The sequence below is a fragment of the Ictidomys tridecemlineatus genome, chromosome 1 (assembly GCF_052094955.1).
Source record: "Ictidomys tridecemlineatus isolate mIctTri1 chromosome 1, mIctTri1.hap1, whole genome shotgun sequence".
In the NCBI taxonomy this organism is placed as follows: Eukaryota; Metazoa; Chordata; class Mammalia; order Rodentia; family Sciuridae; genus Ictidomys; species Ictidomys tridecemlineatus.
Genome location: NC_135477.1, coordinates 95,834,570 through 95,853,391, shown reverse-complemented (window position 1 = coordinate 95,853,391; position 18,822 = coordinate 95,834,570).

Here is an 18,822-nt window from a genome sequence, read left to right as displayed (position 1 = left end):
TCAGTCCAGAACTCAAATTGACAAAACAGCGACTAATTGCAGCATCGACAGCTACCAAGACAGAGTAAAAATGAAGCCCTATCAGGGAATGGCAAATCCTCTTTTATAGCTTCCATCTGGCAGCCTGTATCTGCACCCACATTGGATTAGTCTAAGCAGGTCACATGGTCATGCCTGCAGAGGTTAGGGGCGGGGTTAGCGGGGTGGGGGTGGGGCGCTGCAAAACTACTTTGTACCCAAGTAAAGAACCAGACCTCTGTGGTTCAAAGTACCAGTAATGACTAGAGATATCCTATCTGTAAAAAGGAAATCATAGTAGCTATCTGTGAGGATATAAATTTTGTTCTATTATGCTTTTTTAAATTAAGGAATGTCATACCACTTTGTTTTTCTAAATTGCACTAAATCTAATGCTAAACACCTAGGTAATGATAACTTTAATACTATTTCTGGTTTTGATGGGTTTGAAAAGAAAGCAGCATTTATCTCCTTAAGGTTGCACAAGTATCTAAAGATTTCCAGCTTGCCTCAGTAGTAAAGAAAGATTATCTTTTCTGTGTGTGGCAGTGGTCTTGCAGTAAACAGGTTCATTGGCATTTTGGCAAACCACACCCATCTGGGAGAAACTGTGTGGCTCCAGCCGGACTCTCTGTTTCTGGTGCTGTGATAAACTGTGATGGAGCTAGGTAGGAAGCCACATGAACCAGGCATTCTCAGACCAGTAGGGTTGCTCCTGGTTGTTCCCAAAACAAGGCTTTCCTGAATAATGGCTTCAACATCACTTTATTTCACACACAGTGTATGGATGGCTTCCCGCAAATATACCTGCCACAAAACAATAGGGAAGGCTGCATACCTTTTTGCTAAGAGAGAGAAAAACAAAAACCTACAGTGGGAGCAAAATACAAGTTAGGGTTTTAAATAAATTGTTTTTAATAAGATTTTAAGATAATATATTTAGTGACTAATAATTTAAGTAGAAGCAAAAACAGTAGCTAACAGAGTAAGCTTTGAAAAAGTGGCATTTTTTTTTGATGACTATCAAATCATGGCTATTTCTGATTGAACAAAATATGGCCATAATTCCATACTTAAAGCAATTACTCAAATAATTTGAAGGATCTATAGTCAATGTGTTCCTATGAATTGGGGAAATAAGGGCTATGTTTATAAGACATAACAAAGACTCTTACATTTGATTTTGCTCCTTCATTTTACATATAAGGAATCATAATACATAAAGATTTTGTTGAAAGTCAGAAACTTTCACATTGTTTCCTTTAGTGAATATTACTTTTCAATTTTATTCCTGATTTTTTCTTTTATTATTTTGATGCTTTAAAAATACACCAATGTAGGGGGGCGGGGTTGTGGCTAAGTGGTGGAGCTGCTTGCCTACTATGCGCAAGGCACTGGGTTGGATCCCTAGTACCACATTAAGAAAATAAACAAACAAACAAAAAACCCCAAAAACAAATAAAATAAAGGTATTGTGCCCATCTACAATCTAAATAAGTAAATAAATGTAAAAATACATCAATGAGGATCAATTTATTTATTATATTGTGAATTCTCATTAGAAGATATTCCTAATAACTATAAGTAGAAATTCTATTATATATCCTTCAGTTTTATGCAAATAATTGAAAATCACATGATCAACAAAATACTAATCTTATATTTCCCTTTAGAATTCTGGGGGGAGTTGGGAGAAGAGAATTTAGTATGGAGCAGTACCTGAAGGAAGACTCAGGTACAGGCAGAGCAGTTTGGGACAGGCTGCATTGGAAGTCAGATTGTCTGCTCTCTTAGAATGCCCCATGACTGGGAGCTTTTGCATAGGACCCCAGTGGGAAGTCTACATACAGCAGGATGCCAATGAATGTAGGGCTTTGGTTCATCTTAGTTTGGTTTCAGCAGGTACCTCTGGAGTTCTTATGGATTAACCTGAGTGAAACTTCAGAGTATGCAGTCCTGCCAATCACTTAAGAAAGCTCAACTAAATTGTTATTGAAGGGATTCCATTCTGGTTTTCAAATTTATTATACTTATTTACTATATAGATAAACTTGAAATCAAGATCAACTTCAATATATTATCTTCAAACTAAATGCTGGCAAGCAATTACAGTCTTAATAGTCTAAGGAAAAAGGCCAAGAATCTAAATACCCCATAGCTTTCTACCTTGAAATATATACTCTCTGGCATTTGCTTCAAATGCCATCAACTAGAATCAGAACTAGTAAGAAGTAAGGAAACCTTTATTTTGATTTATTTTTAAAAATATTATTTTCTTTGCATTGTCTTTAGGGAAAATATTTACTTTTCCTAAATGTTTTTATTTAAAGTACATTATTGTTAAATATAGAGAAGTATTAATATTAATATGTCCCCACTTTGTAATTTACCATTTTTTTCCAGATTAAGCCTCCTTTTATTTTACACTATTAATACAGAATCTCCTTATAAACCCAATTTCAATATGGAATTCTATTACATTAGAATTGGGATAAAAACATTCAAAAATTAAAAACTTGAAATCCATGAGTGGGAATTATTTAAATATAGTAAATCTGTATGACAAAAGACTAATGATCTTAAACATGACCTGAGAGTATAAACACTAATTTAAAAAGATGCTTATGAATGGAAAAAATTCAAACAAATATATTATGATCCCATGCACATTATTAGATAGTTGTATGTGTATATTCATTTTTAAATGCGTACATGATTTCTAGAAGGATACATTAGAAATTAACATAGCTACTTCCTGGGAGTGAGTGGGATTGGGTTGCTGATTGGAAAGGATTCTTTTTCTTTCTCTTGTACCTCACTCTTATGGTTGAAATTTTATATCAATATATCTTTATTATGTAATACAAATTTCTATTTGCCATTTCCCTATCTTTTCATGGTTCCCATCATGTATTAATATAGTGTGTAAGTGTTGCAAGCAAGATAATTCTGTTACAGAGCTGGGGCCTTCTGGGAAACTAAGGCAGTGCAAAGAACCCCTCATTAAAAAAGTTTAGTGAAGGAATAGGAAAAGGGAGAGGGGATATTCTCAAGAGAGAGAATGGTTCCTCTCAGAGAGCAGAGGGACAGTGTGCCTGTTCTGAACTCCAATTTTATTGAGGATCCCAGAAAAATTTTCAGAGTCCCACCTGGTCTATCTCTTGACTTTTGACTGACAGAAGGGTGACATCAGACTTTCAAATCCTTACTGCCATGACAACTCTAGGTCACTTGGATCCATGCTGACTGGTTCTAATTAGATTCTTAACCATAAATTCTTACAGATTTTATAGTTAGGAGAAATTATGCTCATCTTTCTGAGTTTCAGGATCTTGTAACAAAAGTCTCCCCTTTCAAGGGAATTTGGGTTGCTCTTATCAATTTTATTTTGGGCTTGCATTTCTCCTGCAGTTAATAGTAGTTTGCTGAGGAATGTGACATAGGCTGTACACTTAGGCTAGGCAGAGCTGCAGAAAAATTGCTTCTTTGAAAAGAAAGCATGTAGGGGATCATTACATTGGGCCTGTTTTATAGAATGATTCCCTTAACTTCATGTTCCCACTATCTGCATCTAACTGTTCCCTAACAATTATATCTATAAACAAGCAAAAGATATTCATCAGAGTACATTTTAATATTAATCTTTGAAGATTTTTTTCTAATATTATATCCACAACATAATGTGAGAATTGGACTGAGCAGAAAGCAAGGCACAAAATGAATTAAAGCCCTATGGATAAAGATTTATTCATAAGAAATTTTGTTAAGCAGTTTTCTTCATTTGCTAAGGATGGGCTATTGATAAGCTCTGTGCGTCCCCATCTTCAAAGAAAATGGGCAAATATTGTGTTTTAAAAATTCTGTATTATTATTTTGGTGCTAAGACCTAAGAGCAATTTTTGCTTCCATTTTACTTCAAAAGGATATTTTTCTTTCACAATAATCATTATCAATATGACACCAGTATGGAATCGTCCTTCAATAGATAAATGGATTTAAAAAAAAAAAAAAAGCTGTGGCGTATATACACAATGGAATATTACTCAGCAATAAAATAGAATAAAATCATGGCATTTGCAGGTAAATGGATGGAATTCGAGAAGATAATGCTAAGTGAAGTTAGCCAATCCCCAAAAAACAAATGCCAAATGTTTTCTCTGATATAAGGAGACTGATTCATAGTGGGATAGGGAGAGGGAACATGGGAGAAATAGATGAACTCTAGATAGGGCAGAGGGGTTGGAGGGGAAGGATGGGGCATGGGTTATTATTAATGATGGTGGAATGTGATGGACATTATTATCCAAAGTATATATGTGAAGACACAAATTGGTGTGAATATACTTTGTATAAAACCAGAGATATGAAAAATTGTGTTCTATATGTGTAATAAGATTTGTAATGCATTCTGCTGTCATATATAAATAAAAATAGATAAATAAAAAGAAAGGAAAACAGGAAAGTGTCTTAGATAGAAAAAATTCTTTTTCATTTACATGTGCTAGGTCAGTGCTCTACCACTGAGCCACAACCCCAGCCCAAGAAGAATTCTTAATCTCAATCAATGAGATTTTTCTAGAGTGCCAAACATTGACAAGTTTTTTTTAATAAATGATTTTTTCTTCTAGTCATATTTGATTACATATAAGGAAGCATAAATAATAATAGACTTGTTAATGCTAAACTAAAACTGAGAAATGGTGTTTAAAGGAACAATTGTAGGATGCTGAACTGTAAGAAAATCTAGAAATTTTCTTGATATACCATCTAGAAAACCAAGGAGATCTATGTTGCTCTGAGAGAATGTTGTAATAGAGTATGATCTTCATTTTCATTCAGAAATTTTGGACTATTACTATAAATGCTAGCATGTTTTTTATCCATCTCAGACTCAGCTCTTCTTTTCATCATCTGACCTAATAAAAAGCCACAAATCATTTTGAGTGTAAAATCATGTGAAAGGTGAAATGGATGATGTTATATCAAAATGTTTTTGTTTATATGTTAGTTCTTTCTTGCTTTAATTTAATCTTTTAACCAGAACATCCTAAATCAGCCATTTCTTCCACAGGATGTTGACTTCACTCTATTCATTACTGTGTGGTTCCTTAAACATAGTGGCTACTTGTTAATTTTTCTCACCTTTATTCTAACTCTGAAATGTCATTTTTTTTCCCTAGGGCTTACAGAAAGAGCTTTAAGAAAATTGATAGATTTTATCCAAGTCCTGATTTTATTTATTTATTTTTGCCAAGTATCTTATATGAAAAAATCTGTTCAAGGGCCTTAGTGTATGACACTACTTATAGAGATAATCTGTTAAAGCTTAAAACAAGCCCCAAGCACTTCCATTTTTGGAAGCTTCTATTATGAAAAAGAAGGAAGAAAAGGAGGACAAGGATGAGAAAGATGGAGAGAAATATTGAAATAGCACTAAATAACTATGGTATGTTTTTAATATTTCACTTATCAAATTAATACTTTAAACTTAAAAATTCATTGTGTTAAAACATTTGAAGATAACTTCAAAAAATATAAATTGGAAGCTGTTTGGGAATATGAAATAGGGCCTTCTCTTACCCCTCTCATTTTCCATCCCCTTCCTCACCTTCATCTCTACTCTGGTTTGCTATCTATATTCCAGAATTCTGTTGAGTCATTTTTAAAAATGGCTTAGTCTTGGTTCTCCTGATAGTTCTGATATAAGAAGTGCCACAGAGTCTCTCAGAATTCTCACTTATGGAAAAAATGTGTTTCTAAATTTCTCCAGAATCGTACACAGACACATGAATATACTGCCCAACCAGGGAACTGAAGAAGAGGAGGCCAGAGAGGAGTCTGTAAATGTCTGTGTAAATCCGTGTCACAGGTCCATTTTGGTAGGTAATATATGTCTTAATACTCACACTGTTCTAGTATTCTAGTTGAAAAATCTACAGAAAATGAATTATTAACCTATAATTTAATATTCTACCAAAAAATCAATAGAGTGTTTATATATGGAAATAAGTTTCCAAAATTTACTTGGGAAAAAAAAGAAGAAATATGTAAGAATGGAAAGGATATTTTAGAGAGAGTGAGAGAAAATAAACAAGAGAGAGAAGAAAGACAAAGGAAAATAAAAGAAGGAATTGACTTATCAAATAATAAACCTTATTACAAAGTCAAAAAAGAGTCATACTGAATGAAAAATAAGCATATAGATTAATGAAACATCATTTCAGAAGTCAAGCGATAAAGAAAAATGCATACGGGAATATGATAATGACAAAAGTAGCATTTTTTTCTTCAATATTTTTAGTTACAGATGGGCATGATATCTTTATTTTATTTGTTTATTTTTATGTGGTGCTGAGGATGGAACTCAGTGCCTCGACATGTGCTAGGCAAGCACTCTATCACTGAGCCTCAGTCCCAGCTCCAGCATTTCTTATCATGGAAAAAATGAACAGATATTGTTAGGACAACTAGATATACCTCCATGGAAAATTTTTTATGGATACCCACTTAATTTCTCATGTAGAAAAATATATACAAGATGAAATTTGTATGTAAAGACATAAAGCCATAAAATCAGAAAATAAAATAACATGAGATAACTAGAAAAAGTAATTTTGCATTGGAAAGTACATCCTAAATATGACAAAACTAGAAGTCATAAAAATGTTAATATGACAAAAAAATAAAATTTAAAAAGAAATTTGACAAAAACAAAATAATGTCAAAAGACAACAATGATAAACATTTTTAAATCTTGAAAAATATTTGTAGCACATTTAAAAGTTATTACAAAAAAAGCACTACAAATCAAAAGGACCAAATATCACAATAGAGAAATGGACAGTTCACAAAAAAGCGGGAAAAATGCTTTTAAGCTTATAAAAAGTTGCTTAGTCTCTATTGTTTTCAATGTTTTTAGAAACTACATTAACATTATAACGTCCACTTATCTAATAATTAAAGATCAAAGGTTTAATATATAGAAATACAAATATAATATAAATAATTACTTTAATGTAATATGAAGGAATAGAAAATCTTAACTATTTGTTATACTAATTGGCAATGTTTTTAGGAAATTAAATTAAGCAATATATATCAAAATTCCATTTAGGAATTTATCTAGAGTGTTCTTGTGCTTGTATGAAATAATACTGTCACAAAGATATTCAGTGTTACAAAATAAGAAGTTCATAACAATGCAAATAACTATGAATAGGAGATCAGTTAAATTATGCTCTATGCACAAGGTACTACTACATAGCTATTAAAAATAGCAAGGAGATTTATATAGAACTCGTGTAGAAAAACCATGATCATAAAGACAAACAGATATAAATATGGATGTGATAAAGAAGCAAGAGACAGATAAGTATCTTTAATATATTACTATATGGGTAAAGAAATAAAGAAAAAATGCACACACACATATGTTAGTATATGGTAACTCTGAAATTGCCAACAGTGGTAGTTTTTGCAAAAGGAACAACAGGTGCCTGGGGGCTGGAATGAAAGAGAGGCCTATTTTTTCTCTGTATACTCTTTTGTACATTTTTGTATTTGCTGCTATGGGAATGTTCTACCTTTCAGAAATTTTTCATTAAGTAATTAATGTTTAAGAGAAAGAAAATGAATTTTAAGAAGATGAATTTGTATATTACTACTAAATGTTACATATGAATACAGAGACAAGTACAGAGGCTTTGTGCAAAATTAATTCTACATTTGGAACTCCTTTGGGAAACAGTGATTGAATTAGAATCCATATAGGTGCATTTGAAAAATGCATTTGAAAGATTTCCCCTCCTTCTTTCTTGTATTCCTCTTAGAGCTGTTGTTTGTTTAGAATTCTTTAGAGATGGAGCCAGAATGCCAGACTACACAGGGAAAGTCCTAAATGCCCCTGAATTTAAACTGTGGCTGGCTTCTATGAGGGCAATAATGCAAAGGTGAAAGTGAATCTCTGAAATAAGAACCACATGTAAACCACATAGGTCAACACACCTACAGTCTTTAAGTGAAACAGTTATCATTCTATCAGAGTGAATAGAACCACTCCCTCATCAAAAGAGAACCTCCTTCCTTTGAGTGTGGTGTTAACCTCCCTATACATATATAGGGCTTCCACAGCTCTGATTTTTCTTAATGTCTCATAAGAGCATTCACCTCAAACTGCCAAGAAGATGAATTGGAAATGTGCTTATGAGGTACAAGGCTAAGCTTGACTTGTCCTTTCTCCATTTTCTGGAAGCTTAATATCTTTGAACATTTGTAAAAGCTGGCACATGCAGGTTCTTCCTGGCAAGGTCATAGCCTAGGTCACTTTACTGGGAAAGTCTGATATTGGAGGGGTCTTAGGTGGAAACTGAATAACCGCAGGGTATTTTTTTTAAAAAAAATATTTGTTGTACATGGACACAATACTTTTATTTTATTTGTTTATTTTTATGTGGTGCTAGAGAGAGAACCCAGTGCCTCACGCACGCTAGGCAAATGCTCTACCACTGAGCCACAACCCTGACTCCAACAGCAGGTTTTAATTAATCATGCACTCAGAATACCTAAATTGAAGGGCCTAGGAAATGCAGGTGGTGGAACAGCATACATAGCATGGTCCCTTCAAAATAACAGGGATGCAGCTCCAAATTGCTTTGTGTTCCACACAGCTTGGTATAGCCACATAGCATCCTTTGGCCAAGAGTGTGTGTGTGTGTGTGTGTGTGTGTGTGTGTGTGTGTGTGTGTATGCAAAGTCATTGCAGTATTTGTTCAGCTTGGTCTACTACTTCCTGTGTTGTTTGCCTCTAGGAAAAGAAAAAAAAAGATATATCTTCTAACACAGATTTTTCCTCCCCTGAGGAATCAAGACTAAGACTAGGCAACAAGCTTAAAGTAAGCCTTTTGGCTGTCAAACCTTTTCATATCTATTTCTTTACCTCAAGCTGTGTTACTTTCCTGGTCCTGAACTTCAGATGCATGGGTTGAATTTTTCCCAACTTTTTTTTTTTTTTCTTTTCTGGCTTTCTGGTTCTTTCCCTTTTCCTATCAAAATGTAAGAGCCTTACCACCCTTTTCTTCCATGTCAAGTTTTTCAGAAAATAAACAAACATGTATGCTAATGCATAGCTAAAATTCTAATATATGTGCTAATGTTATACCTTCTTATTCGACATATTTGCATTTAAATAGGGTTGTCTGGAGATTTAGTGATTTAACCTAAAAGGATTAAAATGTCTCTCATTTGTATAGCACTTGGTATATTACTTCAAAGAGGTGTTAACAAACAAGATTTTCAATGAAACTCTAAGTCACCCTGAGGCAAAGAGGGAAAGAGAATGGGTCTCCTCCTCCTCCTTTTCCTCTTCCTCCTTTTCTTCTCCCTCCTCCCTCCTCCTCCTCCTCCTCCTCTTCCTCCTCCTCCTTCTCTTTGTATTTTGTATACTAGAAATTGAACCCAGTAGCATTCTACATCTCAACCCTTCTCATTTTTTTCATTTTAAAATGTGTAGGCATTTTAATTTACATGTGCACTGTTGATAAGTTGAGGTTCTAAGAAGTTCAGTAGCTGCGTAAGTTACACAGTAAAAAATTGACTAAGTTCCACGGACTCTTATATCAACATTCTTTCTATTTTATCTGACACAACTGGAAATAGATGTAAGTTGTGTAAACGTGTTTGATCATAACATTTATGTGTCCAGTGTCTCCATCTGGTCATAAGAACTGTAGCATTCAAGGGATAAAATGTAGGTAGAGATAGGTTAGAAATTCTGTTAAAAATGCAGATTTCTGGGCCCCTATAGGGAGTGATGGCTAGCGTCTCATTGCAGGGTTCTTCTTCCTGCCTAGGAGGGTGTACTACACTTGAGAACTTAAAGTGTAAAATAATTACTGAAGAACAAAATAAAAAGAGTCAGAAATGAACTTACAAAAGCAGAGCCCCTGATATGTCCAGTCCACACAAGAGCTGGAACTGGACAAAGGAAAGATGGCTCTTGTGGTTTTTTTAAGGGGTACATCAAAGGCAGGCATAAGGTTTCAAGGGCAGAGTCTTGCTTCCTGATGTCTTGAAAGTCAGCAGGTTGATTGGAATCTTGGAATGTCATATCCATCTCAGGTGCTGTGTGGTTCAAAGCAGAGAGAGAGAGGAATTCACAATGTATCAGGGCAGTAAACCAGGGGAAATGTCCACTGGTCATTCCCAGACACCAGATGTTCCTATCCAGTAGGCCGGATGGGTGGTGGCCCACACGCAGCTCATGGATGGTTCTTGACAGGCTACCACTACTCTTTCTTACTAAATGAGAAACAGTCTCTGATGCACAAGCCATTTTGAGAATGCATACCGATGTACGTCATTTCCATCCTAAAGATCTCCAGTGTTCACTGGCATCTCATAGTGGTCTAATTTGGCATGCCATTGAAGGCTTTCTACAGTGTTGTCCTAGACAGCATTCATCGTTTGATTCCTTTCTATTTTGTTTTTCCCATTTTGATCCCTGCATGTATTCTGCAGTTTTTTACCTCAAGGCTTTTCCAACAATGAGTTGCCATTTCTTCCATTGCCTAATGCTTTGCATTGCTTTCCTTGTCCAGCTGATATTTTTCTTCTTCTGAGCTTATAACAATCCTTTTCAGGGTAAGTTCTATGTCTTTTAACAAATTCATATAATTATGTAGTCACAACCAAGATGTGGGACAATTTCACTCCTTATAAATTCCCTTATACTTCTTTGTAAGAAATCACTACTCCCTCCTTACAAACCTTGGAGAATGAGTTTTCCTGCCTCTATTCAGCATGCCATACGAATGGAATCATACAGAATGTAGTGCTTTGAGTCTGGCTTCTTATACTTAGTGGAAAGCATCTTATTTTCATGGGTATTACATTGTGTATCACAAGTTTGTTCCTTTTGCTTACTGAATATTATTTCATTGTGTGAATTTACAATCTGCTTATTCATTCACCACTTGAATGGCATTTAGGTTATTTTTACTGTTTTGATATTATGACTATAACCATTATAAACATTTGCACACAATTTTTTTTTCTTTTAATATTTATTTTTTAGTTGTAGTTGGATACCTTTGTTTTATTCATTTATTTTTATGTGGTAGTGCTGAGGATCAACCCCAGGGCCTCCCACATGCTAGGTGAGTGCTCTACTGCTGAGCCACACACCAGCCCCCACAATTTTTTGTTTGAACATTTATTTTAATTTTGCTTGGGATAGGATTTTGTGGGTTGTGTGAGAAATTTAACTTTATAAAAATTGCTATTTTTCCCTGGGCATGGTGGCATACTTCTGTAATCCCAAAGGCCTGGGAGGCTGAGGTAGAAGGATTCAAGTTCAAAGCCAACTTCAGCAACATAGAGAGGCTTAAGCAACTCAGCAAGCCCCTGTCTCTAAAGAAAATACCAAAAAGGGCTGGAGATGTTGCTCAGTGGTAAAATGCCCCTGGGATCAATCTCCTCTACAAAAAAAAAAAAAAAAAAGACTATTTTCAAGCTTTTTTTAAGCATTTATACTAAATTACTAAAAAACTAGCTGTGTTTGAGAGTTACAGTTGCTTTACATCTTTATTAACACTTGATACTGTCAGTTGTCTTGCTTTTTGTATTTTTTTACTATTAAAGATTCTAATAGGTATGTAGTAGTATCTCATTGTAGTTTTGTTTGCATTTCCTTAATGATTCATGACACCAAGTATCTTTTCATGAGTTTATTTGTCATTCATAAATCTTCTTTGGCTAGTGTCTGTCCAAATCTTTGTATATACTTCTTATTGATTTAGTTTCTTATTATTGAGTTTTGAGAGTACTTTAAATATTTTGGATACATTTCTTATTACATGCAAGTTTGCAAATATTTTTACAATAAAAGGCTTGATTTTTCCTTTTCTCAAAAGTTTCTTTCGTAGAACAAAAGTTTTTAAGTTTTGATGAAACTTGAACTATCCAGTTTCTAAAATGCACTATCTGTGTTTGGTGTAATAGCTAAGAAATCTTTGCTGAAACAAAGACCACAGATATTTTCTCTTTTGTATTCCTCTAAGTTTTGTGGGTTTTGGTTTCATATTCTGGTCCATGATCCATTTTGAGTTAATTTCATGAATAGGTTAAGGTTCTTTTTTGGAAAAACTAATTTTCTTAAGTGTAATTGTCTTTGTAACTTTGTTGAAAACAATTTTCTGTGTGTGGTTTTGGATGATCTATCTAATCCACTGATCCATGTGATAACTTTTCTTTTCCTTTGCCTTCTCTTCTTTCTTCTTTGGGAAGCTCTTTATCTCTTTATAAAATATCACTTCACTTATATTGAAGTTACTTAATACACCTGTCTTGGCCCTTTTACTAAATTGTGAACTGAGGTAGGCTCTATGTATAATATATATTTGGCTTTTCAGATTGCTTAGCCCAAAGTATCGAGTATCAGGAGCTGCTCTGGACAGAAGCTATGTACACACCTTTAAGTCCTGAGTAAAGAGGTACTGAACAGGTACTGCACCCTGCAATACAATTTGAACTTTACCTCCACTTGGATAAAGAAGTGTAGCTCCAGGAGTGAGCATCACCTGATGGGGTTGGATTACACCCACTTGTTTGTTGTAACTCTACCCCTTGCCTCGTTTAAATAGCCTGCCCCACTAAAACCCGGGTTCAAAGCATGCTCCATCTATTTCTTGTCTACCTTGCCCCCCTTATGAGAGCTGTGGCTGAGGAGCGATCACTGAACCCAAAGAAAAAGTACTTTCTGTGTCTGTGTCTTTATTTACTCCCCAAATTCACTTGGAGTGATCCTGACGGGTTTAGTCATGTGTTGTGACAATCAAGATCTGTATTATGCATGGTTTCCAGTCACATTCTTGTTTATATGGTTACCATCATAGTTCTGTTTGCTTGAGGATAACTTAAGTCAGCAGAGAGACTTATGCAAAGAGAATAATGCATTTCCCTTTTATTCCTAGAAGGATGCAAATAACTGCATGAAATAATGATAACCCATCTTATTAAAAATATGCAAAATGTATTATCTATTATTGCCAGAGCAAATTTCAGAACCACCTGATCCACATAGTATATTTTTTGCTGATAGGAATAAAAAGAAGTTAAAAGGAACTCAGACTATTATTTATGGAATATTTTCAAGTGAATGTCAATCTACCCTGGAAATATAATTAACATGAAGCATTAGAAATGTAAAGGTTCTTGATTTATGTGTGTATTTATGGAGTATTAATAATATTGGTTGTGTTATAGAAGTGGTAAGAATAAGGGGCCTTTAGCACTCATATTCTAAAACTATTCCGATGATCCAATTCTTATTGCCTCTGCTGTTTGAACCATCTGAACCATAGACCTTAGTTCCTAATATCAGCATCCTTTAAAAGCTGATTTAATCATAACAGGTTAAAGAGCAAGTGACCTTTTCAGAAATGAGGGGAGCTTTAACAATATCAAATGAGTTGTGTATTTTTATCTGCTAGGACAGATGTTAGGCCATGTTGGCATTTACACAAATGCACAAATAATTTCAACTATGGTTGTTAATTTATAGAAGAACTCCTATTACCCAGTACCTCAATATGATAAATCTTATTGTCACAAAAATGTAGACTTTTGTCAACATTTGCTGAGACATACACTGGAATATTTTCTTCTGGGAAAAGGTCACCTCGTGGTGACTGATAGTATACTGACATCATAAAAATGATTTACAGCGTCCAGACACCACTAAACCAACTGTCAGTTTCAGGCAAGGTAGTTAAGTTAGTTTAAAACCAATGATAATCAAGGATCAAAAGCAAGGAGATAGTTTTCCAGAAGTTCCTGGATATTGTGAATGTAATATTTGCATGGCTTAGGGTGTTTCATCTCTCTAATTTCTTGAAAATCATATCCTTTGTCATTTTGAAGTATTTTTGTCTCCTTTCTCTTCATCTGTCAGTCATGGGAATGAAAAGCAAAATGTTTCTGAAGCTTTATTTGACACTCTGTTCCAATATCCAAGAATAACACAATGGGGGCTTCATAAGATCAACACAAAAAATAAAACAATTACTAAGATTAAAATAACACTTGAGTTACAAAACACATGTGCAAATCTCTTTCTAAAATCTTTTTATCATAGAAATTTTAGTAAAGTACAAGAAAGATACCTCACACTTCACAATTATACAACTTTGAATATCTTAAATCTATTTCTCACTCCATGTTATTTTTTGTTTCTTTTGTTGCTAGAGCATTTTAAATAGAAGTCCAGGCAAAGCATTATTTTATCCATAAGTACTTTAATATGCTTCTTCAACAAAGAAGAGTTTTAAAGACTATAATCACAGAACCATTATACCTAACAAAATTATCAATAATTATTTTATATCAGCTAATATCTAGTCCATGTTCCCTCAAAAAAATATCACTTTATGGTTGATTTGAATCTGACTGAATACTGATAAGCTTTTCAGCTCACATTTGATTGACATCTGTCTTAAACTTCTTATAATTCATAACACTTTCCCTCTTCCTACTCTTCTCTCTTTAAATATACCCTTTCACCCCACTCCAGGTTATTTGTCATGTAAAATTTCTCATATTTGGCTGATTGATTTTTTGTGGGTTTATTTAGTACATTTACCCAGACATATTTTCTATATGTGGTGTTTGGATCTATAAGCTTAATTAATTTCAGGGATTCAGTTTTCATTTCAGTTTATTTTATTTGGCAAAAACATTTAAGTGGTTCTATGTACTTCCCATTGCACCACATCAGGAGATGCATAATGTCTGGTTTTCTCATTTTGAATGATAGTAAGATTGTTCAAGAGATTCAGCTTAATCCATCCATTATAAGTTGCCATCAACCTTCTACCTATTAACTTTTAGCAGCCATTGGTCTAGATAAGTTATTGAATTGGGTTTGTAAAATGGATATTTTCTAATTCTTATTCCTTCTCTAATAGATTTCTTCTATACATGTATTATAATGATCCATATATAAACTTTATTTTCCCAAATATTTTATGATATTTTTATTTATCAGAAAACAAGATTGGCCAGCATTTCCTATGGAAAATGAGAAAATATCCCTGATGTTTTAAGATTTCTGACTATAATGAATGTCATTTTACTTATTTATACTATTACTAGGGCAAGAATACATATATCCAAAAGTCTATTCTGAAATTAAAGAAACTCTAAAGCATAATCTTAAAAAATCTTGTGATAGCAAATTTTAAAATCAAATAAAGAAAAGAGTGCTCTTGATGTAGGGGTATTAGCCTCCTGAGTATTGTCCTACTTCTCTGATAACCTATTTTATTCTTGTGTACCTCCTCTTCTTTTCATCTCCTATATGTAAGCAATTGTGTTCACTGTTCCTCCTATAGTGAGTTAATTGACTTACAATGTCAACAAAGAATTACTTCAATTCGTCACTCATTCGTACATCCTTTCTCCAACATCACCATAATGACCTTTTTCCTGTGCTGTGGGTCTGCATTTCCAAGTGCACAATGTCTCCAATATGTCTAAAGCCAAGTTCCAAATAGAATTCCATAATGTTCCACTAGATCCCAAAGAATTTATCTTTTATGCCAATGCTATCATTTTGTCAGTCTCTCAAGCTTAAAATCTTTTTATCACCTTTAACTCCTCTATCTGATTTGTTTTCCACCTACAATTAATCACTAAATCCCATTGGTCTGACTTCCTTAATCTCTTGAATTGGTCTCTTCTCTTCCATTCCCATGATCCCTTCTCTCATTCCTCTATGCTAAACTATCATAATAACCTTTAAATTGGTCTTCAGTCTTTTTCTACTCCAATCAATTTTGTCTACTGCTTCCGGATTACTCCTCCTAATACAGAACACTAAGTACATAATCTTCCTCTTACAAAACCCAGTACTGTTACTTAGAGAATTAGGTGCAAATTATTTTGCTTGGCATTTATGACCTTTGTCTGAATCCACTGTAATATTTTGCCCTACTTGCCAGCCAAATTGAATTATTTTTCACTTCCAAATAAACTCCAGGATTTCCTGCCCCTGTTTCTTTATGTTTCTTCCTACTTAGAATGTCCCTTTGCATATCCCTTTTCCCACCCATAACTATAAAAATGCACTTATCCCTGAAGACATTGTGCAAATATGATGTCCTTCCTGAAGAATTTCCTGCTCATCCTTTTCTTATGTTGTGATATCTTCCCCTCACCCCAAAATCCTACAGCATTTTGTGGATATTTCTCATAGTACAGTCACAACATGTGAACATTTATTGTGAATGTTTTTATGCAGTAGTCTCCTTTTATCCTCTGGGGATATGTTCCAAGACCTCCAGTGGATGCCTTAAATCATGAATAGCTGTGCTTGGTACTTTCCTATCTACCTTGCAGTTTTGCTGCACAATATTAATGTCTCCTTTCATGTTTTATGCCTTCATGCCTTTTTTTGCATAACTACTCTTGTGTTTTGGGTCATTATTAAATAAAATAAGGGTTACTTGAACATAAGTATTGCAATGTTGTGACAGTCAATCTGATAAACAGGTAGCAAATAGAGTATGGATACACTGGACAAAGGGAAGACTCACTTCCTAGGAAGGAAGGAAAAGATACTGTGATATTTCATCATTCTATTCAGAATAGCATGCAATTTAATACTTACCAGTAATTTATTTCTGAAAATTTTCACTTCCCGTTTTTTGACCATGTTTGACCACAGGAAGTGAAATCTCAAATAATGGGGAATGCTGCCCTGACATCTCCATTCTAAGAAAAAAGCCAGATTTTAAAATCAGTTCATGTTATTTCTATACTTTCTTCATAAAACATTGCACAGTCTTTGTAGACTACAAAATCTAATAAGTATATGTTAAATTATCTGTAACATGAATTTTTTGGTAATTTTGAAAAATCAGTTATACCACTTCTATGAAATAGCCATATTAATGTGTCTACCGTGCTGTCAATGTGCTGGGTGTTACCAGGTATTTGGTTCAGAGAATTAAATCAAAATGTACAGCAATGTTGATAATGAAAACATAAAGCCCTTCTAATTCCTTTATGCAGATCACATGGAAGCTAACTACTGCTCATGTTTTCAGTAATGCATTTTTTATATATACATGGAGTATAACTTATTTTAATTAGTATTTTATTCTTCTTCATTTTTATTTTTATTTATTTATTTTTATGTGGTGTTGAGGATTGAACCCAGTGCCTCACACATGCCAGCAGCACTCTACTACTGAGCTACAGCCCCATCCCCTAGAATCCTATTCTTGTGGTTGTACATGATGGGGAGTTGCACTGATTGTGTATTCATATATGAACACAAGAAAGTTATATCCTATTCATTTTACTGTCTATCCTATTCCTATCTCCCTTCCCTTCCCTTTATTCCTCTTTGTCAAATCCAATGAACTTCTGTTCTTACCCTCCCCACCTTCCGTGTTGTGGGTTAGCATCCAAATATCAAGAGAATATTCAGCGTTTGGTTTTGGGGGAGTGGCTTATTTCACTTAGCATAATATTCTCCAGTTCCTTCCATTTATTGGCAAATGCTATTAATGCATTCTTGCCAAATAATGACTCTAAAAATTATACTCTTTGTTTCTAAAATTCATTAAATATTAAAGGATTCGTCATTTTTGAAATTTGATGGTCAAAATCCTCAAATATACAGATTTGTTTTCAAACCCACCAAGGAAAAACAAGTAAGTCATAACAAAATAAAGTAGTTTCAGAAACTGAATATCTGTAAATAATTCCTTGGCGATCAACATACACAAGGCCAAGTCACTGGCATTTCTCTTCATTACTGCTTTGCCTTCTATTTTATTTCTATTGACTCTTGTTCATAATGGAGACCTAGGACATTTACTAGACCCCTCTTCAAAAAATTATCTGTATTCTTTCTAGCCTATTCTGTAAAGCAAACAGATGCTTTAGACATTCCTGATTTTCAAAAGCAAATGTTTACACTAGAAGTGGTCTTGAATAATGAAGCTGAAAAGTTACCATAACACAATAATCTCCTTCTTGAGTTCAAGTTGTAGTGATTTACTATATAGTTAAAGGTATAGCAAGCTTTAATTCATAGATTCCCTACCCCATGGGAAGGGGTTAGGTATAGCAAGAAGCTCAAAAAATGTATCAAATCTGTGTAGTTGTGCCATCAAATGAACAAAGATAATTGGATAAAGCGTCTGTTATTTGTGGTAGTTCTCAGAACTAATAGTTTTACTCTTGATGAGCCTAAGAATGACATACTCAGAGCTGGAGAAGGTAAAACTTCAGGTCTACGGTAAGAGGGTTGAGCTATCTCTTATCTTTTCTGGGCTTCTTTTTCCTTGCTGGCTTCACCTCTAACTAGTTAGATGTGTATTGGGAAAACCTAGGTTCTGTGAGCCTCAGTTTCTTTTTTATAAGAGAGTTGAGCCACATGATCATTATGAACCCTCCCACTTTGGGAGAAATATACAATGAACATGTAAATTAATAACATAATTTGAGATAATAAGAAGGGCTGTGTAGAAAACAGTGACTAGAATTGAAGAGATGCCATTTAAGATGAAACTTAAATGAGAAGACGACAGCCATATAAAAATGTGGGGGCACAGAGTGTTATGCAGATAATACAGGAAATCCAATCCCCAAGGCAGGAAATAGACCACTGTAATTTCTGGGTTAATGACATTGAGGAGATGAGCCTATCTTAAAGAACTGGGTTTGAGGCTTCAGACCTTAAAGGGAAATTGTTGCAGGTTTTGATGCTAAAGAGTGATCTGATCTGACTTAAAACTG